The 9,356-nt window shown below is 42.8% G+C and overlaps 1 non-coding gene across 1 annotated transcript; it reads right to left on the bottom strand.

Annotated features, from left to right (window-relative positions):
- Positions 1-801: 801 nt before the first annotated feature.
- Positions 802-874, bottom strand: TRNAG-CCC (transfer RNA glycine (anticodon CCC)). Its single transcript has one exon. It is a non-coding gene; the product is annotated as a tRNA-Gly (tRNA).
- Positions 875-9,356: the final 8,482 nt, after the last annotated feature.

Genomic DNA, 9,356 nt, shown 5'->3' with positions numbered 1-9,356 from the left:
ATAGGAAAAGATGGATGTGTTAGCTGAACCTACTGTGGAAATCATTTCACAATTTGTATAAATCAAAACATCATGCTATGTACCTTAGACTTACACAGTGATGGATATCAGTTATTTCTCAATAAAATTGGAAATAAAATTTTCACTTTTATTTTCTAACATGATAAACATGATTATAATCCACATAAGCAAAACCTCCTTCGGGTCCCAAATGATTTTTTAATATTTATTTTTATTCATTTATCTATGGGCTTCCCCAGTGGCACAGTAGTAAGAATCTGCCTGCCAATGCAGGATCCCTGGGTTAGGAAGCTCCTCTGGAGAAGGAGTGGCACCCCACTCCAGTACTCTTGCCTGGAAAATCCCATGGACGGGGGAACCTGGAAGGCTGCAGTCCATGGGGTCGCTGAGGGTCGGACACGACTGAGTGACTTCACTTTCACTTTTCACTTGCACGCATTGGAGAAGGAAATGGCAACCCACTCCAGTGTTCTTGCCTGGAGAGTCCCAGGGACGGGGGAGCCTGGTGGGCTGCCATCTATGGGGTTGCACAGAGTAGGACATGACTGAAGTGACTTAGCCGCTGGAGAAGGAAATGGCAAACCATTCCAGTATTCTTGCCTGGAAAATCTCATAGACAGAGGAGCCTGACAGACTACAGTCCATGGGATTGCAAAGACTCAGACATGACTGAGTGACAGAGCACACATTTATTTACTTAGCTGCACCAGATCTTAGCTGTGGCAGTCAGGATCTTTGAGTGTGGCAGGCCAACTCTCAGTTACGGCATGTGGGATCTAGTTCCCTGACCAGGGATCAAACCTGGGCCTCCTCAATTGGGAGTGTGGAGTCTTAACCACTGGACCACCAGGGAAGTCCCCCCAGTAGCTCTTTAGGAATGAAAGAAGATTGTAAAAGCAAAGTCTGTGAGCCACTATTCCAAGAAACACATGCTCGTTGGAAATTGGTGTCTCATGAAATATCCTGAAAGAAGGCACCGTGTCACCAGGGTGGTGACTCTGGTGAAAGTCACGGGAGGAAAGTAATCTGACTTCTAGTATTCCCAAGGACGCTCCAGGGACATCGGGCTGGGACACACTTCTGGCAGGCTCTCTGTACACACAGCAAACTGAAGAGATGAAAACAAAAGAGCAACGATGGGCCTGTGATCTGAACACTCACTCAGAGCTGACACTCAGCAAAGGTGAGAGGGCTCAGCGGGGAAGTCAAACGACAAATGCAAATGGAAGTGTGCGTCCACACACGCTGGGTTCCTATGGCCACACGCAAGTCCCTGAGAGCAAGCCAAGGCACTAGGGTCTATTCTGCAGCCTCTGTCTGAGTCCAGAAAGGGAATCAGAGGCAAATGCTATGCCTGCCTGGCACGGGCTCTTCTTGCCTCCAGATGACAGTTGTGGAGGAAAGCTGCCTTTACAGAGAGTCCACCTGTCCTACCTCGTTGAGGATGATGCTCCTAGAGCAAGTGATGGAATTCCGTCTCAAGGCTGCTTCATCGCCTGTCTGGCAGAAGCGGCCTAGATAGATATTCCTTGTGCCATCAAACAATACCACATTTCGTGGTTTTGTTTGCACTCAAGATTGCAATTATCTGATAAGAAGTAGCATTGATGTGCTAATTTCTTTGAAACTCTGGGAAGTTGAGAAGTATAAAGTATCTACTCTTAAAGGAAAGCAAAAATTGTCTCCTGGTATTGATGGGTGTACTTTATAGTAGCAGCTTTCAGGACTTCCCAGGTGGTCCACTGGTTAAGATTCTGAGCTTCCAATGCAGAGGGCAGGGGTTTGACCCCTGGTTCGGGAACTAAGACCACACATGCCACAAGGCGCAGCCACAAAAATAAATTAATTAGATAAAATAGACAACCAACAAGGGTCCACTGTAAAATAAGTATGTGTGTGTGCTCAGTCACTCAGTCAAGTCCAACTTTTCATGACCCCATGGACTGTAGCCTGCCAGGCTCCTCCATCCATGGGATTTCCCAGGCAAGAATACTGGAGTGGGTTGCCATTTACATTAGACCACCTTAAAAAAAAAAATAAAGAAAGAAAAGAGCTCAAACTGCAGTAAAGGAAAACCACTCCAATGTTCCTCTGAACTGCTTAAATCAAGACAATTTCCAAGGCTGGGCAAATGAAATGTGCCAAACCAAATATGACATAGCCTGAAATCAGCAAATGGAGATCCATACTGGGGTAGTAAAATGGATATACAGCTGTACTTTGAACATGAAGATTATTTTAAATCACCAGGTGTATAGGTATTGTAAAACTCATCAAAAGACTTTTGCACCCTGGACTGTCCTCGCCTTATTGGGGGCCAGCCACACAATCTAACACTTGGCGGCAGCCATCCTTAGTGTCCAGGTTTGACTGCAATGTTTGCGCAGCTGTTTGGACTGTTTGCACTCGTATCTAGATATCGATTTGCAGAGTCAGTATTCTCACACTTGAGTCCTTGAGAGACAGGACCTAAAATCCAGGGCTACGGTTTTCAAAAATAAGTAAAAGGTGTTCTTCTTGAGTGACAAGGTTTTCACAATACATATTAAGTGAGACTAATCAGGTTATCAAGCAATATATAGAGTAAGATTCTATCTTTCCATAGGAAAAATATATATAGGTATAAACTTGTCAGAAATTTAAAACAGCAAATTCGTTAGTGGGATGGTCTAGGGATGGGAGGTGGGAGGTGTGGAAAGATATACAGGCTTATTTTAAATCAGAAATGGAACTTACCAAACAGCAAATAAGATGGCCTTACATATAAAATGATTTTATGCATCTAAATTTAGTCAAGGAGAAACCAGCAGGACATTAATTATGTTCCAATCATCTAACCAAAATAGGTGTGGGCTTGATTCACTGAATTAAGGTACAAAAGCCACATACAAAAGCCTTTTCAAAATTCAGTAAAGCAGACAACTCACTCATGTCTTAAGAGAATTTGGAAATTATTAACATTATCAACCAGAGGATATTTTTCTTCAATATTCAGTGAGAAGTCTTTGCAAACATATGGATGCTTTCTATTAATATTTTTAAAAACTTGTTCCAGGATGTATGGCATGTGAAGTGAAAGTTGCTCAGTTGTCAGACTCTTTGTGACCCCATAGACTATAAAGTCCATGGAATTCTCCAGGCCAGAATACCGGAGTGGGTAGCCTTTCCCTTCTCCAGGGGATCTTCCCAACCCAGAGATCGAAGCCAGGTCTCCCACATTGCAGGCAGATTCTTTACGAGCTGAACCATGAGGGATATAATGGCATTTAAAAAATACTCGATTATTTTGCCCAAAGCTAAGGTAAATAATTATTCATCCAAATCATAATTATCAGTATATGATTAGAAAAGTTATTCCAACACAACAGGCTACATTAGCATTAAGGGTCACAGTGGTTTTTCTAAACTTTGTGAACCACAAAATGATAAATATGTTGTCATAAAAAATGGACATGTTATGTAGAATAGCCATTAAAAATGCCCGGAGCATTAAAAAAAAAAGGCAGTATAGCTCTAGAGAGATAATGTTTGAGCAGAAACAAATCTTATTTGTTACAATTCTCTCAATTCACATAAAGGATTTATTCATTTAAAGAGAAAAAGAAACATCAAAAATATAAGTCCTTAACATTACTTGAGGCAGATTTTTCTGACATCAGCCAAGAAGCCAGCAAGTCTCATTGATTGTTTCTATGGTGATGTTTCTAATAAATACATTTTGATGACAATAAAACCATCTGAACAAAAAAGAACAAAATATCTGTTTTCTTTTTATTAACAGCGATTTTCCAGGCCCTTCTTTCATTTTTCCATCACAAGAAAAGCCAAATTTGGCTCCTTGACTCAAACTTTATTACAAAGTTATAATAATCAAAGCAGTATGGTACGGGCACAAAAATAAGCCACATAGACCAATGGAACAGAATTGAGAACCAGAAATAAACCCACGCCTATATATCAACTAATATTTGACAAGGGCTCCAAGAATGTGACACACACACGCAATGGAATATTAGACAAAAAAAATGAAATCCTGCCATTTTCAACACTGTGGATGAACCTTGGGGACACCATGCTAAGTGAAATAAATCAGAGAAAGATAAATACTATTTGATCTCACTTATCTGTGGAATTCAAAACATTGCACTGATCAAAACAGAAATAGAATGGTGGTTGCCAGGGGCTAAGGGCTGCATAAAATGTGAAGATTCTGGTCAAAGAGTAGAAACTTGCACATACAAGATGAATAAGTTCAAGGAGGGCTTCCCAAGCGGCACTAGTGGTAAAGAACCCTCCTGCCAATGCAGGAGAAGTAAGATACAAAGGGCTTGATCCCTGACTCAGGAAGATAAGGAAACGGCAACCCACTTTAGTATTCTTGCCTGGAGAATTCCATGGACAGAGGAGCCCGGCAGGCTATGGTCCATAGGGTCGCAAAGAGTCCGACATGACTGAAGCAACTTAGCTCGCACCCACGCAAGTTCCAGGGATTCTAACGAACAGCATGGTGACTATAGTTAACAATATTGTGTTGTATATGTGAAAGTTACCATGAGAGTAGAGTTTTAATGTTCTGGCTAAAACAACAACAACAAAATGATAGTTTTGTGAGATGAAGGATGTACTAACTGATCTTATTGTGGCAAACACTTCACAATAAATATGTGTATCAAATTATCACATGATACACCTTAAATTTACACAGTGTTATAGGTTAACCATCTCTCAAATATATAAGGGGAAGAAAAAGAGCCACCAAATTTGGGGTTCTGTGGGAACCATTTTAGACAAAGTTTGTAAAGGAAAGGCAAACAAAGTGTCAAAAAATATCCATGACCACATAGGAATTTATGTATATGGCAGGTCTGGCACTTTCAATGTTGTTTGTACTATCTTTTTTGATGATGTGAAAGTCATCTGAATCATGTAAACCAGGAGAATTTTATTTCCTCTAAACTCTGATGGCTTGGTGGGTAAAGAGGCAGGCGGCAGGCTAAGTCGATTCCGTCATGTCTGACTCTGTGAGACCCTATGGACCATAGTCCACCAGGCTCCTTTGTCTGTGGGATTCTCCAGGCGAGAATACTGGACTGGGTTGCCATGCCCTCCCCCAAGGGATCTTCCTCACTGGGTAAAGAATCCACCTGCAACGCAGGAGATACAGCAGACACGGGTTCAATCACTGGGTCGGAAAGATCCCTTAGAGCAGGAAATGGCAACCCACTCCAGTATTCTTGCCTGAAAAAATCCCCTGCACAGAGAAACCTGGTGGCCTACAGTCCATGGGGTTGCAAAGAGTTGGACAATACAGAAGTGACTTAACAACAAGGGCAGAGGCACATCCGTTTGGAGAAAGCGCATTTCAATCAGGTCTCCTGGGACAGGTTTTGGCAGGAAGAAGAGATGCAAAAGAGGGAACTGGGCCAGTCCTGAGAAGGAGCTCAGGAAAAGCCTGGAGGTGGGCAAGAGCTCACAGCCACCTTGGATGCCAAGTGAAGACAGAGTGCGCTGGGAGGAGGCACGATTGCTGGGAGGGCTGGTAGCCATCCCGGACTGGGCTTCTTTTGACATTTTCAAATTTTATCTAGAGTGAACCAAAGGTCTTTGAAAAGGACTACGCAAAGGAAGAATCCCTGCGCTAGTATGAGAAAAATGAGCCCGAGGCAGAAAGGGTGCAGTCGGGGGCGGGGCGGAGAAGCACCGCAGTTGGGAGCCTAAGACAGACCAGACTAGGGAAGATGAGTTTGGAAACCACAGCAATGGAAGAGGCGGACACCTTAACACAGTGATATGGAGGTGACCTGGCCAAACCTGACAGGCCTCTGGTGACTCAGGGCTTCCCCAGGAAAAAGCTGAAACACTGGAGGAGAAATATCCTTTTCTCATAGATTAAAAAAAAAAAATCTGGATTTTTATTTTTAAAATCAGCATTGTTCTTTTTATGGATCAGCCATATGTGAAATAAGAGAACGCTAACAAGTTTGCTTAAAATCTGATGATGGAGCAAATTTCTGCAGCAAATCCTACCCTTTCAAGTGTCACTTAGACAGCATCTGCCTGGGAAATTTACTAGTTGTTTACCGTTCCAAAGAAGGTCCTCATGGTTTAGAGACATCTAACACAGAACTCTGTCACCTTCCTCTTCTGGCTTCTTGGGTCTGGAAAGTTCTGCACAGGCCCGTCACCAGTGGATGGCCCCACCACCCAAATAATTGACAAAATGAAAAGAGCTAGGGTGAGGCCAGAGATAGAGACCAACAAGGTCCAGGAGCCTTACTAAATCTCACTTGGTGAAAATGAACATCACCAACTAGCCACAGGACATGGCTCTTCTTGGCAAAGAATGTGGCTCTGATTTTAAAAGCGGAAGAGTAGAAACCAAAGTAATATTCAGTCCAGTTGTCAGCCCCGGCTTAAGGTGAGACAGACATACACAACTACCAATTTTAAATCCATCGTATATAGTATTTAGAAAACGTCTTGCTTTGTAAAATGTGGCAAAGAATCACTTTTCAGATGATTAGCTCGGAGAAGGCAATGGCACCCCACTCCAGTACTCTTGCCTGGAAAATCCCATGGACGGAGGAGCCTGCTAGGCTGCAGTCTGTGGGGTCGCTAGAGTCGGACACGACTGAGCGACTTCACTTTCACTTTTCACTTTCATGCACTGGAGAAGGAAATGGCAACCCACTCCAGTGTTCTTGCCTGGAGAATCCCAGGGACGGGGGAACCTGGTGGGCTGCTGTCTATGGGGTCTCACAGAGTCGGACATGACTGAAGTGAATTAGCAGCAGCAGCAGCAGCTGCAGCTCCAATGTATTGCTAAGTTCACAGGCTTTGCCACAGATCAGAAAACAGCCTAAAGAGTTTCTGCATCTAGAGTGTTCTTTTCACAGGCTGGCATGCATCAAGCCAAGGAGCGGGAAACGGCAAGTCCTAAATCTTTAGAATGAGTTGATGAGTTGCAGTTATGTGGGAGGTTTATTGATCAGTCACTGCTGTTTGATATTATTCAGCAAAGGGCAGAGCTTCCCATGGAACTTTCTGCTCTCAGCAACTTGGAGAAATTCGTATTATAATGGAGAGGTACTTATTTTATTTTATTAGAGTATAATTGATTTACAACGCTGTGATAGTTTCAGGTGTGATTCAGTTATATGTATATACATATTCTTTTTCAGACTCATATAGGTTATTACAGAATATTGAGTAGAGTTCCCTGTGCTCTAGAGGAGGTCCTTGTTGATTATCTATCTTCCATACAGTAGTGGGTGTACGTGAATCCCAAGCTCCTGATTTATGCCCCTCCCCCCACATCTCCCCTTTGGTAACCATAAGTTTGTTTTAGATGTCTGTTTTAAGTCCGTTTCTGTTTTGCAAAGAACTTCATTTGTACATTTTTAAAAAACTTACATTGCACATATGAGTGATATCATATGATATTTGTCTTTCTCTGTCTGACTTATTTTATGTCGTGTGATAATCTCTAGGCCCATCCATGGTGCTGCAAATGGCATTATTTCATTCTTTTTTGTAGCTGAATAATATTTCTTCACATGGGCTTTCTTGGTGGCTCAGATGGTTAAGAATTTCTCCATGATGCAGGAGATTCTGGTTTGGTCCCTGGGTAGGGAATATCCCCTGGAGAAGGGAATGGCTACCCACAGTAGTATTCTTGCCTGGAGAATTCCATGGACAGAGGAGACTGGTGAGCTACAGTCCATGGGGTCACAGAGTCAGACACGACTGAGAGACTAAGCATGAATGCACACATGCATATTCCCTTGTCTATATGTACCAGGTCTTCTTTATCCATTTACTTGTCAGTGGACGTTTTGGCTGCTTCTGTGTCATGGATATTATAAACAGCACTGCAATGAATATTGAGGTGTATGTATCCTTTTGAATTATGGTTTTCTCCAGATATAGGCCCAGGAGGGAGATTGCTGGGTCATATGGTAGTTCTTTATTTATTTATTTACTTATTTATTTTTTACTGTACTGGGTCTTCACTGCTACTTGGGCTTTTCTCTAGTTGTGGCGAGCCGGGGCTCCACTCTAGTTGTGGTATGTGGGCCTCTCATTGCCTTGGCTTTTCTTGCTGTGGAGCACACACTCCAGGGCACGCTGACTTCCTTAGTTGTGGCATGTGGACTTGGTCGTTGCAGCTCCCGGGCTCTAGAGCTCAGGCTCAACAGTTGTGGCACACGGGCTTAGTTGCTCCACAGCAGGCGGGATCATCCTGGACCAGAGATTGAAACCATGTCTCCAGCATTGGCAGCTGGATTCTTTACCACTGAGCCACCAGGGAAGCCCTTGTTTTTAGTTTTTTAAGGAACCTCTATACAGTTCTCCATAATGATTGTACCAATTTACATTCCCACCACTCTATTTTTATGGGGAAAAAAAGGGAAAATCATTCTAAGGCTGATGCATGCCATGCCAAACCTAAGGAGGTCTGGAGGATCAGTGACAATTCAGTGGTTTTAAGTCTTACAGTAGGATTCCACTTGGAGGAAAAGCTGGTTAGGAGGATGGGCATGTCTGATTTCGTAAGAAAAACATACAGGTGTTCCATCCACAGCATTTTTAAACTTCTGATGTTATTCAATTTCAGTCCAAGCCGCTTGAGAGGGAGGAGGCTGGTGACAGTGTCATTCTTAGGGCTCTTCCTCGTTTTCAAAGCCCTTTCATCAGATTATTTCATTTAATCCTACCTATTCAATGAGGTCCTCATGGCGTTCCCAATTTATCTAAGGAGATTGAGATTCAGAGAGGTTAAGTCTGAGATCCCACTGCTGGGAAAGAAACAGCACTGGGGAAGAAGCTGGAAGACATTCCTGGAAATCACAACTTTATTTGACTTTTTGCTTCACGTTTTGAAGTTTGCAGGGGCAGGACAGCAGCAACGAGAGGGAACGATTTTTGCTGCAAAGGCCAGTCTCCAGTTTATGCATCAGGAGGCCACGGATGCCAGCCTTCAGTTTTGCCAGCCCTTGTGTTTGCAAAGATGGCTCCTTAGAGAAAACACAGGGAAGTCTGCCTTTCAAAAGATTGCATAAACCAGCTAAGCCACTTCTGCAGAATCCAACATTCACCTTGAAGGCTTTTGCTAATGAGACAAATTTAAGAGAAATAACGCTCTTTTCAACTATCGCATTCCATTAAGGATGTGCTGAACAACTTGAATAGTTAGAATACCTAAAATTTCTATCAGAGCTGTATCTTTCATTTAATTCACTGTATTCTACCGCAGTATCTACCTGGATACTTTGGGGGGATTATAGAAAATAAAAGCCACTTTTTGCAATTCCAAATATAAGTTACTGTCTCTT

The sequence above is a fragment of the Bubalus kerabau genome, chromosome 21 (assembly GCF_029407905.1).
Source record: "Bubalus kerabau isolate K-KA32 ecotype Philippines breed swamp buffalo chromosome 21, PCC_UOA_SB_1v2, whole genome shotgun sequence".
In the NCBI taxonomy this organism is placed as follows: Eukaryota; Metazoa; Chordata; class Mammalia; order Artiodactyla; family Bovidae; genus Bubalus; species Bubalus kerabau.
The sequence above is the reverse complement of the archived record's forward strand: the minus strand, read 5'-3'. Positions and strand labels throughout refer to the sequence as shown.